We start from the raw sequence: 21,654 nt of genomic DNA, 5'->3' as shown, positions 1-21,654 counted from the left end.
TAAACTAAAAACCTATCCTTATGATGACAACTGTACTGAAAGAGGTTTGCGTGGTTGCACCCAGCGTTTAACACATCCAAGCACATGCTATATGGTAGCATCGGCAACAGTTCACAGTCCGTCTTCTAAGAGCCACATCGCCCGCAATCCCACAAAATCTCCAAAGAATCCATCGCTGGCGGAAATCATGGAACAGAGTCCTGTACAGAGTATCGGAGCCTTTCAATGGACTGCACTGACCATTACGCTTTTGGTAGAGTAATACCAGCTGTCTGCAACATAATTGGTCGTGATCCATCCCTCTGATCACTCAAATTTCTTTCTTCAACAACTTTTTTAAGCGGGCCATTTCCATTTTTCCCAAGATCAAATACTTGAATCTTAGACTCCTGAGTCCGTGCATACAAAATATACCTCTCATTATCAATCACCAACTCTACAATTGGATCGACAGCTCCAAACTTCAGCACATTAGGCAGCACCCACCTTGAAATCAGGTTGCTCAGCCCCCCTGTGAGGCAAACTTTACGACAACGTCTATGCCAGCCAGATCGTGTTGAGTACTGTAACTCATATATGTGGCTATCTTGCTCAGCAAGAAAGACGTGACCATTGTCTGCGCATGCCACACAAGTCATGGTTACACCATCAGATGGTATCGTATACTCGGGTAATGGTTGCAAAGACAGTTTCGCATACGGATCTATTCCATCACCACTACTACTGCAGCATACGCCCAACAAAATCAACTTGACTGGAGTAGCGAGGACCAAAAGATATTGTATGGCTTCCACAAAAATTCCAGGCTTAGCTTTGGCAAGACCAACAGCACAAATGGGTTGCTCCTCACCACTATACTCTGGGCACTGTCCATCCCACTTATCAAACCGCCAAAGAAACAGAGAGTTGTCAACAGAAGCCCAAGCCCTTCGAATTTCAGGAAATATACCACAAAGGGCTGTCCCTTCACCTCCAGCTTCATTGTAACGGTCTACCAGAACTGGTGGCAATTCTCTAGCATTAACCACTTCAATCGGATGGGGCCACTTGGACCTTTTCCCAAATCTTATTTTAGTGCAGAATGAGATACTACTGTAATGCCTCAGAATCATGGTAATGTGCAATCCAAATTACACAAGTCACAAAAAAAAATGCGTTAGAACAGCAAGTCCAAAATCACGGACCTCAGCTCACTTTTGGAACTCCAATATGTTTGAAATGGAAAGAATGTACCCTTCATACATCGCAAGGGCTCCAATCACAGGCACATTAAAAACAGGTGTATCGGTTAGAGAACCAATTCCCGGAGCTGGCCCACTCCCTGTAAAACTGGTTTTAGCCTTCCAAACACAAAGACTAGGCCCTTTTAGTGAACCATCGCCCTTTGATGTTGCTGGAAAGCAATGCGCTGCTATCCCTTCCTTTAGTGGCCTGCTTCATTGTTCAGTCAAATATGCATTCCCATATATAGCTTCCCAATAAATGGTCCAACCATAAACACTTCATTCCATTCGGTCCACGAGAATTGGCCTCATTGTTTGTAGGTTGCAATTCATCTAATCGATGCCAAGCAATTTCACTAATCTCCTTTTTAGTTTGTGGTGCAAACACTGTGTCATCCTTCACTCCACCAATGATGTACAGGCGCACTCTTTGCTGTCCTATAATAACTTCTATGTTGTCATCAACATTCAAAAGCTTAGATACATCAAATCCTGTTTCTTCAAATACTTCTCTGATGGCACACTTGTGGTCTTCTTCATCCTTGGCTTTCTTTCCACGAGGGAAACTCCAACTTGCCCGACTTCCAACCTTTCACAAGCAGGCACCTCCCATAAGACTCGTCCAAAATTATTGCACCAGTTACTGGCACACGAACTTTGTAGGAAGTGAAATCTTTATAAATGTTATCTATATGGGCAATATAAGGTCTTAATGCTGCACAACTCTGAAACATTAAAAATGTGAATTCCCTTAGACTTAGAGACTTCAGAGATGGATTTTGCTCCATTGCATTGTCTTCATAAAACCAGTGCGCTTGCTCTATAAGGAACAAAATCCTTTCTTGCTTTCAAGGTTATCTCGATGTCCAGAACAGCAAATAGCAGAAATTAAAGAAGAAAATGAAGTCTCCAAAGGCTCACATCGCCATAGATGAAGTTGGCAACCAGCATTAATATCAATAAACCTTAAGTAACCATTACCAGTGCCAGCAACAAGCTTTTCTTCGGCCTCCATGCAATGCATACAAGTATACAAGCTTCCATGAAATCCAGCAGAGAGTATACCTCCAGATAATGTTGTACTGTTTACTCCACTTACAACTTCATTACCCTCCCTAGACACTGAAGGTATGCTAGAGCCCATAGAAGGAGAAGTAGTTTCTGAAGGTTCAGACAATATGAAAGTCGGTTGCCAGTTGAAGAGCTGAAGAACAAATTACATAATCTGAAAAGCAACATTTAATGATTTCTTCTTCAAAACCCTGTTTTGAAGAAGAATCTATCTCTGACATGAGACGGAGTCTAACATCGGCTCCATTTGGGATGGCAGCTGCAGCTTCCTGGAGGTGCCAAGAACCGCAGAACTTTGGGAGAGCAGACAGTGCCTCCATCCATTGGGCAATGGAGTCATCATCAACACAACTGAAACTGAACTCAAACTGATTTGGTTTCAAAACTGAAATGACTGAAAAAACGACTTAACAATCTTTAAGCAAACTAAAACAATATGCTGCCCTCACGGCTGCTTATTTATTTACAAAGCTACCCTAATCTGCTGTACAAACAATAGATCAGGTAATGCTAAAATGCCATATTAACCATTCAAGTAAACCTGAAAATGATGTAGGTTGAGAAAACTTCCACCAGGACACCGATGTCATTGCTGGCAACCCTTCATGCTCATAATGACCCTGGTCACGGAAAATACAGCCTGATTTATCAATCAAACTGAAAAATGTGCCCATGTATGCCGCAATAGGATCACGGACACCGGACTCTGTTGGCTGCCCCAACTCTGCAATGCATACTTCCAGCTGCACATTGTCAATGTATACCTCTATAGGCAAGTTTGTTGTTGCTTGTTTCGAAGGAAGAAGGATTTCCAAGAACTTTTTAGGGTCTTGGAAATCATAAGACTGGATCTGCTCATCTAAATCTTGAATCTCCTTCTCGATTCTTTCAACAAGTAACTCACAGACGCTAGGATGATAATTCGGAGATTTCAAACATTGAAGGAAAAAACTTAAAACTTCTTCATTAATTTCAATATCCACTAAGCATTCTCTAAATTCGTTTAGAGCTTCACACAGTGCAGGGTTTGCCACATACCCTACCATTGCATGAACAGATCAGCATGCGTTGGAATGTCTGGATCGAATTGGAGTCGCCGGGTGAATGGTTCAGCCTGCATAAGTTTCTGACCGCTGTCCACCATCAGCATCAGATCTGCACCTTGATCGCATGTACTGGGGTAAAATGCAACCGAAGTGTTGTTTTCACAAGCTCACGGAGATTGACTGAAGCAGCATTTATCTACTAACGCTGATGTAAAACAAGAGCGTTTTCGAAGGCTCCTGGCGTAACTTCAGGCTCCGTCTAAGACTTATGAAATAACACGTCAATGAGCAAAGGTTTAGATGTTCTCCCCAGTATGGTCGCCAGTATGTTAGCGCTTGAGATTTCACCCTAGGCTGACGAAGGTAAACCTTCAAGGCAACATCAAACCATTTCACCTCGTAGCTAGCCCTATGGGGTATGAGAAGGCTCTCTCCGGTCAAACTCGGTAGATCTTTCAATAGGATGAGCTGACCCAATTAGGAACACTGATATTAGGCTAGTAAACTGATAAGGAGGGTTGATTTAAAGTTTTTTGGGGTTTTTAATGACGGGGTTTTTCTGGGCTGCATGGGAAAAATCACAGCTTCAAACAGAGAAATATAATGAACAACACAGGTTGACGACTGAGGCAAGGTAGGCAAGGAATTTAGCATCAAATCTAGATTTTTAAATGGGATGGCAAGACTGGTGAGGAGCTAAGGAGGGCAAATAATACTTTGAATCCTCCTTAAACAGAAGAAAACATTGAATATGAGCAAATTTATAGGAGGAGCATACAATACTATGAATTCCTACCTAAACACTTCATTTGCTCAATTAGATATGATCATGAGGTGAATGAAACATAACAGTTTACATATGAGACAAAGGGAAAAAATTATGCTAAATTAACATACCACATGAATCTCAGAAGTTAGAGCTGTGAAATTTTCATTAAAAATCCCTGCAGAAAACTGTACATTGAAAGCTCTGTTCCAGCACTCAGCCCTCAGAAAATCTCTCCCCTCTCTTTCTTCTTTACAAATCAAATTTTTATAAACTATCCTAAAACAAAAACAACAGATCGACCCACAATCTGGGCGTTGTTTGAACAATTACAATAAAATTAGAAAAGAGAACAGCTTTCTATTCTAAAATAATACAATGTCCCTCTAAAAATCCTCTGATTGACTAATAAAAATATAAATGCTGGAGCGCAGATCTTCATATAATCCGGACTGAAGACATTAGTGAGAGACCGGTTGCTATATTTGGACCCATTAAGAGATACATCTGGAGCACAGATCTCCATAGGACCAGGATTGGAAATCTTAAACCAAATCGCAATTTTTGGATGTGATAGATAGCCCTGATTTTTGTTCGGTTTGCCACGCTGCATTGGCATTTTAATAAAACAACTTTAAACTAAAAACCTATCCTTATGATGACAACTGTACTGAAAGGGGTTTGCGTGGTTGCACCCAGCGTTTAACACATCCAAGCACATGCTATATGGTAGCATCGGCAACAGTTCACAGTCCATCTTCTAAGAGCCACATCGCCCGCAATCCCACAAAATCTCCAAAGAATCCATCGCTGGCGGAAATCATGGAACAGAGTCCTGTATAGTGTATCGGAGCCTTTCAATGGACTGCACTGACCATTACGCTTTTGGTAGAGTAATACCAGCTGTCTGCAACATAATTGGTCGTGATCCATCCCTCTGATCACTCAAATTTCTTTCTTCAGCAATTTTTTTAAGCGGGCCATTTCCATTTTTCCCAAGATCAAATACTTGAATCTTAGACTCCTGAGTCCGTGCATACAAAATATACCTCTCATTATCAATCACCAACTCTACAATTGGATCGACAGCTCCAAACTTCAGCACATTAGGTTGCTCAGCCCCCCTGTGAGGCAAACTTTACGACAACGTCTATGCCAGCCAGATCGTGTTGAGTACTGTAATTCATATATGTGGCTATCTCGCTCAGCAAGAAAGATGTGACCATTGTCTGCGCATGCCACACAAGTCATGGTTACACCATCGGATGGTATCGTATACTCGGGTAATGGTTGCAAAGACAGTTCCGCATACGGATCTATTCCATCACCACTACTACTGCAGCATACGCCCAGCAAAATCAACTCGACTGGAGTAGCTAGGACCAAAAGATATTGTATGGCTTCCACAAAAATTCCAGGCTTAGCTTTGGCAAGACCAACAGCACAAATGGGTTGCTCCTCACCACTATACTCTGGGCACTGTCCATCCCATTTATCAAACCGCCAAAGAAACAGAGAGTTGTCAACAGAAGCCCAAGCCCTTCGAATTTCAGGAAATATACCACAAAGGGTTGTCCCTTCACCTCCGGCTTCATTGTAACGGTCTACCAGAACTGGTGGCAATTCTCTAGCATTAACCACTTCAATCGGATGGGGCCACTTGGACCTTTTCCCAAATCTTATTTTAGTGCAGAATGAGCTACTACTGTAATGCCTCAGAATCATGGTAATGTGCAATCCAAATTACACAAGTCACAAAAAAAATGCGTCAGAACAGCAAGTCCAAAATCACGGACCTCAGCTCACTTTTGGAACTCCAATATGTTTGAAATGGAAAGAATGTACCCTTCATACATCGCAAGGGCTCCAATCACAGGCACATTAGAAACAGGTGTATTGGTCAGAGAACCAATTCCCGGAGCTGGCCCACTCCCTGTAAAACTGGTTTTAGCCTTCCAAACACAAAGACTAGGCCCTTTTAGTGAACCATCGCCCTTTGATGTTGCTGGAAAGAAATGCGCTGCTATCCCTTCCTTTAGTGGCCTGCTTCATTGTTCAGTCAAATATGCATTCCCATATATAGCTTCCCAATAAATGGTCCAACCATAAACACTTCATTCCATTCGGTCCATGAGAATTGGCCTCATTGTTTGTAGGTTGCAATTCATCTAATCGATGCCAAGCAATCTCACTAATCTCCTTTTTAGTTTGTGGTGCAAACACTGTGTCATCCTTCACTCCACCAATGATGTACAGGCGCACTCTTTGCTGTCCTATAATAACTTCTATGTTGTCATCAACATTCAAAAGCTTAGATACATCAAATCCTGTTTCTTCAAATACTTCTCTGATGGCACACTTGTGGTCTTCTTCATCCTTGGCTTTCTTTCCGCGAGGGAAACTCCAACTTGCCCGACTTCCAACCTTTCGCAAGCAGGCACCTCCCATAAGACTCGTCCAAAATTATTGCACCAGTTACTGGCACACGAACTTTGTAGGAAGTGAAATCTTTATAAATGTTATCTATATGGGCAATATAAGGTCTTAATGCTGCACAACTCTGAAACATTAAAAATGTGAATTCCCTTAGACTTAGAGACTTTAGAGATGGATTTTGCTCCATTGCATTGTCTTCATAAAACTAGTGCGCTTGCTCTATAAGGAACAAAATCCTTTCTTGCTTTCAAGGTTATCTCGATGTCCAGAACAGCAAATAGCAGAAATTAAAGAAGAAAATGAAGTCTCCAAAGGCTCACATCGCCATAGATGAAGTTGGAAACCAGCATTAATATCAATAAACCTTAAGTAACCATTACCAGTGCCAGCAACAAGCTTTTCTTCGGCCTCCATGCAATGCATACGTGTATACAAGCTTCCATGAAATCCAGCAGAGAGTATACCTCCAGATAATGTTGTACTGTTTACTCCACTTACAACTTCATTACCCTCCCTAGACACTGAAGGTATGCTAGAGCCCATAGAAGGAGAAGTAGTTTCTGAAGGTTCAGACAATATGAAAGTCGGTTGCCAGTTGAAGAGCTGAAGAACAAATTACATAATCTGAAAAGCAACATTTAATGATTTCTTCTTCAAAACCCTGTTTTGAAGAAGAATCTATCTCTGACATGAGACAGAGTCTAACAGAACCCACACAAATGTGTCTTCTGTATAGAAACAGGTCGATTACTGGGATTTGTAGTTTCGAAAGTTGGCATTCGCGTCGATCCCTCGAAGGTAGAAGCTATCATCAAATTGCCTCCTCCTTCAAGTCTTCGCCAACTCCAAAGTTTGCAGGGGAAATCAAACTTTTTACGACGATTCATTCCTAACTACGCCGAGGTTACAAAGGGTTTTACACGGTTGTTGAAATAGAACGCTCAATTCTCTTGGGATGAGTTAGCCCAGAAATCTTTTGATGCACTCAAACACGCGTTGACCCATGCACCGTTGTTGCATCCTCCCAACTACAACCAGGATTACTTTTTGTACCTCGCCGCTTCCTATTCCACCATTGGAATGGTCTTAGTTCAGGAAGATGAATTCGGAACGAAACATGTGATATATTACCTTAGTAGGACGTTAAATCCCACTGAGCTAAAATACTCACATGTGGAGAAATTGGCATTGGCAGCCGTTCAAGCTGTCCAACGTTTTCGTCACTACATTTTACTTCGTAAAACTACAGTCATTTCGGATTGCAACCCTATGATCTACATTTTGACCAAACAATTGCTAGGGGGCAAGTACTCTAAATGGATTTTTATCCTGCAAGAGTTCGACTTGGAGTTTGAGAAATCTAAGTCTAAGAAATCTTTAGTTCTTGCAGAGTTAATGTGTGACTTCCCGCGTGCTGACACAGAAACTGTGGCAGAGGAACCCATTGCGGATGAATCTTTGTTTCTAATCAGCACTTTAGATCCGTGGTATGGGGATATCATCATCTATCTCCAAACCCAATCCTTTCGGCCCGAAGTTTCAAAGTCGGAACGTCGGAAAATTCGATTCCAGTCCCAACAGTACAAAATTATTGGAGATACTCTTTATCGCCGTGGGGCGGACTCTATTTTTCGACGTTGCTTAACTCATGTAGAGGCTGAAAGGGTTCTAAATGACTGTCACTTTGGAGCGTGTGGCGGTCATATATCTGGGTATGCCACAGCCCAAAAGGTGTTGCGTGCTGGCTACTTCTTGCCGTCCTTGTTTAAAGATTGTATTACTGCGGTCTGAAAATGCCACAACTTTCAAGTGTTTGATCGAAAGATGCACGCTCCACCTGCTCCTCTCCACCCTATAATTGTCGTTGGTCCTTTTGCCAAATGGGGTATCAATTTTATTACATGTAACCCTCACTCGGCCGGGGGGCATGCGTATATCATCCTTGCGGTAGATCATTTTACTAAGTGGGCCGAGGCGATGCCTACATTCGAGGTAGACGGCAAGACAGCTGCAATTTTCTTGTTCAATCATATAATTGCTAGGTTTGGTGTCCCACAAGCGATAATCACTGACCATGGGTGCCATTTTTGAAACTTTATGATGACAAAACTTATAGGCCAGCTTGGTTTGCGTCATGATAGTTCAACTCCTTATTATCCACAAGCGAATGGTCTGGTTGAGTCCATCAACAAAATTGTAGTTATCATGATCTGACGAATCATTGGTATTCATCGGTCGAATTGGCACAACATGTTATTTTCAGCGCTTTGGGTGTATCGAACCTCAGTGAAAACATCAACAGGTTTCACTCCTTTCCAACTAGTTTATGGTTTGGAAGCTGTGCTACCCATTGAATGCGAAATCCCATCACTGCAAATGGCCATCGAGTTACTTCCAGCTACTTCCGAAGAGGAAAAGCGTTTATTATAATTAGCTCAATTAGATGAGAATCGCAAGATGCTGCATTGGCGATCGAGACTCACGCAAAACGTATGAAAGCTCAGTATGATCGAAATGTGACCCCTCGAAATTTTTCGGAAGGAGACCTAGTGTTATTATATGATCAAGCTAATGATAAATTAGGTGCTGGAAAATTCATTCCTATGTGGCATGGGCCCTATGTTGTCAAGCGAAAGCTAGCAAAAGGGGCCTATGAGCTGGTAGACTTTGACAGGGACTTTGGGTAAACCCAGAAATGGACTTTACCTAAAGAGGTATTATGCTTAAAAAGATGGGTATGGATATTTTTAGTTAGGTTAGTTTTTCTTTCTAGCTGGTGCGTTTGTTAGTTTAGACAGTGTGCTTAGCTTAGAGAGTGTGTTTTCGTCATTATTTCTGCTTATCTTGGTTTTACTTTTGATGATGCAGATGTCGATGCCTCTCCAAACATACATTGGTTTCGCTGATGGTGCTTGTCGTAGTACACGGAATATCTCTTCCGCAGCTTGGGTTATCTATTCGCCCTCTGACGAGTTAGTATCTATGCATGGGGTGAGCCTCGGTCAAACAACAAACAACATTGCCGAATACAGTGCAGTGATTGAGTTATTAGCTGAATCTATTTCATTTGGGATTCGGAGTTTGATAGTGATGTTAGATTCTGAACTCGTTGTATTACAACTTAATAGAGTGTATGCCATTAGAAATCCAGTGTTATTAAGGTTATTTTTGAGAGTGCGTCTCTTGGAACTTGAGTTTGATTACATTGAATATCAACATATTCCAATGTCTTTAAATACATTAGCAGATGCAATTGCTTCTCGAATGTTAAATAGACATTTGCAATAATCATACATGTAAATTTAAAACCATTCCATAACATGATTTACAAGATAAGCCGGTAATAATGATATATATAGATAGGAGTGTGTCAAAAAAAAATACATCGTCTTCGATCATAGGTTGAAAAACACCTTATGATCGGCAAAAATGATAAGTACAAAAAACCAAAATGTCACATGTGTCTACAAAAACGACCATCCAATCACTGGTGATGATCTCTATATGACACCACTGCACGGGCTACCCTACACAAGAACCTCCTAAAAGGTCTTGGGACCCCGACTACATAGCGCTGAAGCCTGATTGGAATATCATCTATGGTAGTCTCCGGTATGTCTGCTATAAGACGCTCTAGGTCACTTTCCAACTCAGCCAAAGTCTCTGTGGCCTCGTCCTGTGGGGCCGGTGCCGCTACAACTGGTAGTCTCCTCTCGCAAGGCCGGATATTGGCTGGACGTCGTGGCCTACATCTGCATTTTGAAAATTATTACTATCAGTTTTGAGACGATATAAAACAAACAAAAAAATAGATAGTTTAAAAATTTTGTGGAAAATGAAGTTACCTGTATCATCCCATTGTTCTCCCGGTGGAAGAACCATGTCCGGATCTCCACGAAAATCAACTCCAGCATAAGGAAAATCCTGTATAGAAAAGACCTGGTCTTCTAACCAGTGAAAGTACTCCGGAGTAAATCGGACAACCTCTGTTCCCTCATCAGGATGACGGGCCATAACCACAACCCATCGCATCAATTTGGGCTCTCGAGGTAGCCCAGCCCCAACAGTGAGCTGCTGTGGGATCAGCATAGGAACCTCTCTAAGCCAAAACTCACAAATAAAGGCCCATAACTAAAAGTCTTTAGCTGTCCGTTTTTGGCTCTAGTCAGTTGGCCTTTTATATTGGCCAACACAGCATCACACTAGTTGAAAATGGTACCTCGATAGCAATCAATCGCCATCCGCATCTGGGATCCAGTAGCAATGTGTAAAGCGGCAACCCCGCAAAGTCTGGTAACTGTAAAGGCAATAACCTTAAGTTCAGGTCGGGATATAGTTTTGATCTCTATCCCCTTCTCCTGAGTCTGAGTGTTACACCACTCTAGTCGGAGACTAGCGATGGACTGGCCACCCAGCCTAGTCCCGAACAGAGTCAAGTGTTCGCCTCTCTTGGGCAAACCAGTGAGAAAGTAAATATTTGTGGGCTCCATCTTGAGCTGGTGCCCTCCAATATAAAAACACTGGTCCTGAACGTTCCATCTTTCTACCAGCCACTCTAGAAAGCTCACTTGGGCCCTCATGCCAGGTATGGCCCAGTATTTATAAAGGTCGCATGCCTTCAAAGCATCAATTGATGGTTGATGATTAATGGCGGCCAAATCAACATCTTCGTGCTCTCTCTCGCGCCAATCAAGCATGGTGAACAATCTACACACCGGAAAACATCCATTAGATTCCATGAAATCAAAAAAATTTGGTCCATTTTAGAGAAATTGGGGTTTGAAAACTTGTTGCGGAGTACGCACCCCGCCTTTAGGAACAGAGCGTGGGTACGCAGGTTCCCTGAAGGCAAGGTGCGTACCCCCGACATTTTTCCAACTGAGAAAATGTCGGGGTACGCGGGTCCCTAGTGTGGTGCCTGCGTACCCCGAGAGGCGGTTTTTGAAACCCCAAAACCTCCAAAAAATGAAATCTGGGGCCTTAAAAAAGAATTCTAAATGGATGAAATTGAAGAGGAGGATGTTGAAAATTACCTGGAAGAGACGGCGTTCGGTTTCGACGGTCGGATTCTCTGCAATGTCCACGGGAAGTTTCTTGCCAAAAGCCCTCTTTCTCTCCTCAACAGTAAAATGGTAAAAATGAATTGGTAAAAGCCCTTTTTATAGGTTTTTTGGGTAAATAAATGGTAAATTTGTTTATTTTTCACCATGAAAAGGTATTTTTCAAAGTATTTTTATCTATCTTCAACATGTATGAGTAATGTGTTGGTTTTTGTGCAGGATAAAGGATTTTCAGGGAAAATTGTCATTTTTTACAAACAAAAACATCAGAGTCATCTTTAAGCCCTTTTCTGACTCCTAAAACATGAAAATATTGCCGAGCGTTTCTTTTACACTCGTTAAAACGGAATTAAAAGACGGTCCTCTTATAGCCTTTTTCTGACCATAAAAACATGAAAAGATTGTCGGATTGTTTTCGTTTCAAATTCGATATTGGAAATAAAACGACGTGTCTTTGATCGCTTTTTACTTTTCAGATCAGGGACACTAATCATGAAAGTACTCCTTGGTCGTAAAGATCAAGCGGTTCTCTCAAGTATTATTTTATACTTTTTCGGGCTTGGGAGACACAAATTTACGAAAAAGTTCAACCCTGGAGTCTTCTTAGGTTTTTCAGACTCTCTAAAATTGAAAAACGTCGAGTTTCTCCTATACTAGACTCGTTAAAATTTCACAGTAAAGGACCTGTTTGATTACAAACAGGAACGGACCACTCGTTCTTAGGGTTCGAATCTAAACTAAGTTGGACTCATCCGAAGGATGAGCTTATAATCAAGCAAATGTTATCCTCCTCAAGCTTGTAAAAAATAAAGAGGTACTTGCCAGAAATGGTGGGGGAAAAGAGAGGAAAATGAGCCTATTTGTTATACTTTGTCTTGGAAAAACCTTATCACCACTCTTGAACACGACACTTTTCATTCACCTGGGTTGGGAAATCCTTTGCCTAACAGTTGATCAAACCACATTGAAAGTCTTCAACCGGTTTCCGGGTATTAACTTTGGGACAATTGTCACCAAACCATCTGTAGTGTCGTTATGTGTTCAAGGGGAGTCTTGCAAATAAACCATTCATCTGCAAAATATCTGTCATCCATCTTGACCATCCCTGAGTCAGTCCTTATAGCTACATTTCTTCAACTTGATCTATGATTTCGTGTTGTGGGCTTGCCTACAATGGATCGCTTTCTATCAACTTCAGTTCATTATCTAGAAAGATGATCTAGAAATCATCAGTACCTTGGGATCTGCATGCCTCAATGGCAGGTTTCTCGCCTTTGACGACAGGTTACATCAATGACCTTCGATCAAGGGATTCTGTGACATGTTCAACATCAACACATTAATTCACATCTCATGGATTGTACTGGGTACTTTGAGAGCCATTGACATCACTGGTGGTCTCTCTCACACTTGTTAACAGTTTACATCATTGACTGGTAATCAAGTGGTTTCTACCATGTTCGACATCAACTCATTTATTCGCATGGATAGAATCGTACTATTTCGGGAAGCAGAAATGAAGACCCTGGATCTAGTTTCCGCCATCCAGGCTACGAGGAGTTTTGTATTCATTATATAGTAGACTAATTATAAACATATGGCTGCGTCCATACTGTGTCTACATGTGTCTATGATTATGATGTACTGCGAAATCATTCCTATATCAGAGCAATAGTTAGTTTGTTAGTTAAGTTTTTGATCTGAGTATGGGAATGCCTACCTCAGCGATGATATGATCTCATATATTTATTTTGTGTTGAATATTTGCAGGTTCCAACTGGGCTCTCCACAAGATAATCCTCGAAATGATAAAGTGCTTCACCCTTCCTAGATGATATGAAACCCTAATCTACTACAGACCTCGCACTTTAGGGGGCAATCTGTTACACTAAAATTTGTCACCATGACTATTTGCAGTTAGTATGGCTCCATCAATAACCATACTGTCCTCCTTGGCAAGTCTTATACCTCTGTTCCTCATGTCAAACTACAAAAAAGGGAGAAAGCCTTTAAAAGTCAATATAACTCTGGTTCCGCACTTTCTCTTACTCTTACCTGCGTGTATGCACCCCAAGTTCATAATACCTGCGTACTTGTACGCTCTGTCTGTAAAGGGGTGGGTGCGTACCCCTGTAAAAGTCAAAAGGCGTAAGTTTTACTTTAAAAAACTTACTTGTGGTCGATTCTAGAGCATTCTAGAAGATGGTTTGACGTGGATTGAGCACCTCCAGATGGTTCATGCATCCCAATGAAAGAGGAACTTATGCCATGAAGAGGGGAGCTATCCCTTTGAAAGAGGGGCTTATCCCATTGATGGTGGACCTGTTTAACTTCCTCCAAAGCATTATAAATACATGCATTGGGCCAGAGGCAAGGGAGGTTGAAAGCTGAACATTCCTAAGGGTAGATGCTGCAGAAATTAGGACTCCCTTATAGAGCTTGAGAGGAGAGATTCCAATCCTTTCTTAGCTTCATTTGGAAGTGGGTGAGCTGATCAAAGTAGAGGAGAACTCTTGCTAGACCCTGGGAGGGACCTGCACAACACCAAGGCACTGGTTGTAATGGTTTCTTTTGTTTCCAATTAATACACTTAAGTTCATTTTTCTCAACAAGTTTTTATATATAATTTGTTTCATAAACTCCTTGGTCTTTATGATGAATATGTTTTATTATATGAGTTATTCAGGTGATATGTAATCGTTTGCTTGTTAGTGAATGCAGGCTTCAAGGAGAAGGAGCTCATCTGGATCGAAGAGGCTTGGCTGCTACAAACAAGCGTTGGACTAAAGGTAAGCCTTAAACACCTGGTTGCTTTTATTTTAATGCATATTTAGGGAAATATAGTGCTTGATTGTTTTGTTCGTCACTAGAAAAGCCTTGTTTTCTAGGGAGGTCGGTTTTGTCCGCAAAATTGACTCTTTCCGCATGACAGGTTAGGAGAAGATAAAATATTTATAGTTCAAATGTTTTAATTTATTTTTTTATGGCGTATAGGGTGGTGTTATTGCCTTCCTCCACATTATGCATGTGACCAACTATAATTTTTTTAGTATGTTAATAGAAGTTTAGTGTGAGAAAGTATCTAGTGTTCCAACCCTTGTAGATGCCCATATCATGAACAATGGTAATCGATTTTTCATTTATGTTAGACCTACTAGTGGCTCCTCTCTTCTCTATGACATTCCCTTCCAGCTTTTGAAGGTGTTGGCTTGTGTTATTTTTGTGCCTTTTATTTATACCCTTGGAAATTCTCTTAGCTTTAGTTTTCTTTTAAGCTAGCTTAGAATGACTATTATTGGGGTGTTGTGTTGGTCAACATAATGTTGGTGAAGCATACCTAGTAGTATACTTCATGAATATGTAAAGTAACTCCAAAATCCATTTCAAATAACAATTATTTATTATATTCAAATATGTATAATATTGTTGATTTTGATTGAGTACAATAGATTTGTGTGTGTACACATGTATTGGGTGATATGTCACGTCCTTGAAAAAAGCACAAATTATTGTTATTACACATTAGTGATTTCATAATAAGTGTCCTAACTATTACATGATTATTATTATTTAACATTACTACATGATAACTCTAGTTGTAATATACCTTAAGTATATTACAAGTCTTCCCCCCTTAAAAGTGTTTTGTCCTCAAAGCACGGGAAAGGAAAACAACTAAACCATCTTCTTGTACCTTCACATATTTGATAACGATGGGGACATGAGGCAATATGATGTTCGAAGCCTTGAACACCACTGGTGCATTAAGAATTGATTAATCCATCCAAGGAGGATTCTTCTATGATGATCAAATTTTGGATTAGATCTTCTTTGTTGTTGACTACGAGGCATGTGGATTCTTAAATGCTTCAATATGTAATCCTACCATTGGTTCTAGTTAGGTACCTGTTGTGGTACTCAACAACCCCCCATTATCTTTCAACTTAGGAAAAAGAATAATGGGGACCCTTTAAAAAATTTAGGATAGAATCCTTCTTTGTTTAGATAAAATAGGATAAGTTTTATATTTATTCTTTTATTTTTGAATAAAACAAGAAAGTTTATGAATAAGGGCATAAAATCTTTTAGGACTCCTTTGGTAGTTTTAGAAGATAAATTACAAGTCTAACGAATCCCGAAATCATAATAAATAAATGAAAAAGCCATAAAAGAATTGGTCTTACTAAAAGGTATGCATGGTGTCGGTGATTTCAAAGAATAACCAAAAATATAAACAACAAAAATCTGATAAGCCGAAATGCGAAAAGTCGATAAGCCAAAATGTGAAATTGCGAAAAGCCGAAATGCGAAATGTCGAGCCGATATTGCGATCCATCAAGAGTCGATATCGTATTCCGTCAATTGACGAATGCCGATATTGCATTCTGTTAAACTCTGGTATTTCACTAATATAGATCCCGCGCCTATATGCTTTTCGAAAAAATCGCAGATCGCTGAGTTATGTTAATGTCACCGATACCACACACCGATAAAAGATTTTCCGATATAATGATAAGCATCAGTATCACGTAAACAAATGTTTGGAAATTAAATGATCACTCTGCGTAGTTCTAATTTCGAGGTTTTTTAATGATTTGTAATAATTTTGAGTTAATGTGAAAGGATTTCCATAAAACTCACATTGAATTGATATGACTATTTGCATCCTTCAAAGCTCTTGCTTCTTATCTTGGTTTGTTTCTTTACAAGTAAATTCTAATAAAGAGCAGTTAAAGGACATGTCAAGAATAATCAAGGCAAGGAGGAAGTCCGTAATACAACAAGAACCAGTCTTGCCCCCTGAAGAAGTGTCTGAGATGTCTCCATTGTTTATAGATACTACATGCACTCTGGATGCAGGTTCCGCCTCCTAGGAGGTGATATACAAACTATTCGAGGATGAAAATCCAAGAATAATTGTGAAATAGACTGCTATTGTTGATGATTCTCCTCCAAGTAACAGCGCCGCATGGAATGATGTGGCCAATTCATTTCTTCATAGAATTTTTGCCCACCCTAAAATTCTACCATATACAGATATGGTGAGATGGGTTTTCGACCAGCTGGACATTACGGACAAAACGTTTATAACTCTGAAGAAGATAATTATTGGGTCTTTTAAAGCTAAGGATTTAAGGAAAATGTATCATCTACCTCAACCTCAGAAGAGGTATGATACGCAATTCGTCCAGAAATTCATGCAAGAGAATCTGAACCCTGCGGACCTGATCAAAGAATGGAGAAGGGACCTGAACAAACACAAGCGAGAGGACAAGGGTATGTATTCATTAGCCTCTATTGTTGGCCCTTTCTCTCATATTGCTGCTATGTTATGTTGCCTCTATGGTTATCCAAATACGCATAAGTCCTCTGGAGAATGGGTGTTATCGATAGAAGCCTTTGTTGATGGCTATATCATGGATTGGACAACTATATTATCCAACAATTTGACCACCCAAATCCACAATTACAGAAAAAAGCGCAATGTTCTTGAAAGAATGGTTCCTCCTTTCTTATGAGCGCTTATGTCATGGACGTGATTTGTTTTTCTTATGATTTTCCATCTCTTGGATGGAAATGGACAAACCAATTTCCTAGTCCTATATCTATTTATCTCGATATCCTTTGGGAAACCAAATATCATGCTCACTTCTACAAAATCTGTCATGAAATCATGCTCCCTATCCACCAAGAGGTCTTTGGCAGAAAAGCCCCTAGACTTACTGCAGAAGCCAATAAAGACCTAAAGCCTATAGGAAAGTGGTTTAGGGAAGAGTCATTTACCTACATTCGGGTTTTTGGTAGCCTTTCTCATCCTCATGTTTTTCCCCTTTTTGTCGTAGATAAGTTGTTGGCCAAAGAAGTCGCTTATCAAACAGTTGGTAAGGGCTTAACGAAAGTACTTAAATATGCCAAGAAATTCACCTAGCCATGTTTTCCCATCTCCTATGGTACCTATGCCTTAGATAATTTCAAGCATTCCTTAATTTAAATTGAACAATTAAAATCCTTTAGTTTTCCAACCATACTAAATAGGCCATATGACCCTCATGGCGTAGCAAAAGATGTTACAACACAGGCTAAGATCAAACCATTTTCAAGCGAGCCTGACAAATTTAATGATTTGTTTGAAATGGTTCTGGAGTATTATATGGTAGAGAAATTAGCAGCAGACCATTTAAGTCCTGATGAATTGATTAGATTCAATCAATATCATCAGCAAAGAATAGCCCATTTGTCAGAATCCATATTAAAGCAATTTCAACAGAACTCAGAAACTGTAGATGCATCAGCTTCCTCCTCAAAAGCTCCAATTATTTCCCAAGTCTCTGAAATAGCTACTATAGTTGTTGAGCAAAAAAGCAAAATTAAAGAGGAGAACAAATTGGATGAAGTATGGGAGGAGTTAAACCATGTTTTGACAATAGAAGAAACTTGGGTTACAGGTATCTCGATCAATATACAGTGAAGCAAGTTACAGTCAGCAGAGAGACAGAACAGGTTCCAGACACTACAGGGATAACCTCGTTTACCGTTGAGGCTTCCGAAGGAAAAATTATTCCTAAAACTCCTAAGAATAACATTAATGTTGAGATTGTTAATCAATCAACTGTTGTCGATGATATGGAGATAGTCCTCAAGATTAAATAAATTCCGCCTTTGGATGTATTTTACAGTCCAAAGCATAAAGCAGTAATGAGCAGGTCAAGGAATAAGAGAAAGCTAAAACAATCTCAAGCGCTAGTTACAAATGAAACTCCTTTTCAAGTTCTTTGGAAAGGAACTCAAACGGACCCTGATGAGGAATTGAATAGATTATCTCAGTTCGAGGAAGCTTACACTAATGCTACCATTGATAAAGTTGTAGAAATACAATTGTTAATGAAGGAAAAGGAGCAAAGAATTGTTAAATTAGAACAAACTTTCCAGATTGAAAATCAAGCGATTGAGCAACAATGGCAAGCAAATCTTATCGAGTGGCAAAAAAAATTTAATGATATAAAGCTACAATTTGAATATGAAGTGAAGGAAAAGGATGAATAGATACTGCAATTGCAACAAAGGATAAACCAGTTGAGGGAAAATCCAGATATAAATGAAGTCTGCAAGGAAGCATCAGAACTGGACATACTCTTAACAAAGAAATAGGCTATCTTCTGTCACAAATTAGCTTTAATTCATGACTTGTTAAAGACCAGTGATTCTTTAGTAAATCAACTGTCCGATTTGAGGACATTTTATGAAGATATCGACAAGAAAATTTCTGAGTATATAGATTGGCAAGACAATGCTCAGGGAAGATCATCTGATCTTCCTCAGATTGAAGAATCACAGAAGGATATCATGTTTGGTGACTGGGACATCAAAATGAAACAGGCAGAAATGGCTATTATCAGAGCCAGAAATCTTGCCTCAAATTTCACTGAATACATTACAGATACCTTATTCCAAGCCAATATTTAGAATTTCCCAAAGGACACCTTGCCAGATGTCAAATATTTGGAGCAATCTTGGTAGGAAACATCTAAAAATAAGTTTCAAGACATTCAAAGTTTATAGCAAGCAAACCTTGAAAGTTATTGGCATTTTCTAATGAAGCATCATAGTGAGTGGCTCGTGCTAAGGTGTCTCTCAAATGCAACAGTACATTTTCTTCCAGCGCTTAATGGTGCAACGTTTACGGGACAATGCACATGCAGCCGGTACACCCCCCAACTAAAGCCACTCACGGACATATACAAGAGAAGATGAAGAATTAATCTGGAGCACAGTCATGAGTTCTTGTTGCAACAGATAACTAATTTAGTCGTCCTTTATCTTAGCTTAGATTGTTGAAGTTTTTTTGAAGAATTTTATTTTAAGTTTACTATTTTTGTAATATTAATAGGTTATTTAAACCCCTTTCATGCATTTAGAAAGGGGTCCAGAATTTTGAGAAGATAGCTTTGAACTTGCACTATTGTTTGATCCAAAGTTATCTAATTAAGAAGTTGAGCCTGAAAGATATATTTTTCATAAGTAGAGCGCTAATGCATCGGGTACTATTATCTTTGTGATATTGTTATGTATTATTGAATTAGATAGTGAATCTCTTATGTGTTATTTCGTTATATAAATGCTTTGAAAACAATCAGTCATTATCACTATTGATGTGCAGGATTGAATGATTTGTGATTATGTATGAGATAACGAGATCTTTTTATGTGATTGAGTTTTAACTAACTAAATTAATTAACTATTTAATTAATTTAGTTTATCATATATGCTTTCTTTTCATTAAAGTATTGAATGATCTATATTGTTATTTACTTTGTGAAATCTTTCTTTGAATCACATACAAAGATGTATTATCCCAGGAAATAAGTAGAATAAGTTTATTTAGTAATTTTACCATTAGCTATAAAATAATTTCATCAGTTTTCATTATGTTACTATATTAAATCTCTTTAAAATGAAAAACTGATCCATTTATACCCAGTCGGAGCCGCCAATTTCAACAGAAGCAAAGTTGCTCTAAGCTCCCGACCGGGTGGTGTTCCCCAATGTTGAGGCAGTCAACTTCCAGCCTTCAACATTTTTGGCGCTAGAAGGAGGGCCCCCGACTGTGAATGGAAATAAAGTCTAGTTTCAAATCAAAAGGTCATCTGAAGAGTCATTAGCCCTCAAAATATCCCCCGGCTTCCAAATCTCACTCGAAATCTCGAACCCCTAGACCAGAAGTTGTGACCAAATTTCCTAATACACGTACTAAGACAACTGATCAACCTCCTTTACAAAAGTTATTGAAGTCCATGATTTAATTGAGGAATTAGAAGGAATCTATATTTCCCAAGAAAAGACTCAACATTCTGAGTTATCTAAAGGTAGTGTATCCTCATCTTTTCCCACTTCACGTATTTTTACTCGTTCTCAAAGTGAGAAATTCGGGATAACTCCATTTGATTTTCCCTTACCTTCCCATCGAAGAAGGACCCAAAAGTCTGAAGTTCAATCATCCACTAGTGAGAGTTTATCTTCATCTCCACCAAAAGCACTTTTATTTTATTCCGCCTCATTAGCTTCTTCTCATCCAACCGATCCATCCATCCCTATCGCCCATTCCCATCGAACATGTGCTAGTTCAAGCAGTACTAACGCAAGGGCTACTTCTTCCACACATTCATGCTCTTATACCACTACAACTTCTTCCATTCAAATTCCCATAATGGCAGGTAGACAACAAAACCCATGAGTAGCTAGACCATGGACTAGTCCTAAAGTTGTTCAGATGGCAACACTTATGCATCCTCTACCTAATCATCCTGAAAGATGGTTACCAAAGTTTAATCCTGACAATGGAATTCCTACTAAAGAACATCTCCATAATTTTATGCTCGTCGTTAATCTTAATTGAGTAGTAGAAGAAGACTATCTAGTGAGATGAATCCCTTATACCCTTGAAGGATATGCAGGTTCGTGGTACTTCTCATTACCACCAGCATCTATCACTAGTTGGGATATATTTGAAGAACAATTTTTGACTAAGTTTGGTGATGATCACACAATTGCTACTATAATCAATGATCTGTCCAATCTTAAAGCCAACCCCAATGAGGAAATAAAATATTTCAATTCTAAGTTTAATAAATTGTTAAATAAAATTCCATATACCTCTAAACCTGGTGTTGATGTTCAAATTGAGTGGTATATTTCTGCTCTTCTTTCTAATATCATAATTTTTGTACACAGGGTTAACAGAGCCACTTTAGTTGATAATATGAAAGAGTAAATAATTGTAGAAAAAAGGATGCTTGCCTTAGAAAAGAAAATTGCTCAAGAAGAAAGAATATCTAAGAAAGTGACTTTCAAAGAGGAACCAAAGAAGAAAACTCCTAAAGATCCTTTTTGATCTTAAAGGATTACAAAAATTTCTTAAATTTATGTCAAATGGCATGGTCGATATCAAAAAATGGGTAGTTGAGTCTTCTAAAAAACCTTTCTGATCTTTTAGGAGATCCCAGACAACAAACCCTCAACCTCCTAATGTCATATCAAATGTTGAATCTGATCAA

At 39.4% G+C, this 21,654-nt stretch overlaps 2 pseudogenes; both read right to left on the bottom strand.

The window, feature by feature from the left end:
• Positions 1-242: 242 nt before the first annotated feature.
• On the bottom strand, positions 243-1,112 carry LOC149140032 (nuclear pore complex protein NUP155 pseudogene; annotated as a pseudogene).
• Positions 1,113-6,161: 5,049 nt separating this feature from the next.
• Positions 6,162-7,085, bottom strand: LOC149140031 (mRNA-decapping enzyme subunit 2 pseudogene; annotated as a pseudogene).
• Positions 7,086-21,654: the final 14,569 nt, after the last annotated feature.

This window comes from Pinus tabuliformis, chromosome X (assembly GCF_031772625.1).
Source record: "Pinus tabuliformis cultivar Carrire ecotype Pingquan chromosome X, CPIR1, whole genome shotgun sequence".
NCBI lineage: Eukaryota > Viridiplantae > Streptophyta > Pinopsida > Pinales > Pinaceae > Pinus > Pinus tabuliformis.
The sequence above is the reverse complement of the archived record's forward strand: the minus strand, read 5'-3'. Positions and strand labels throughout refer to the sequence as shown.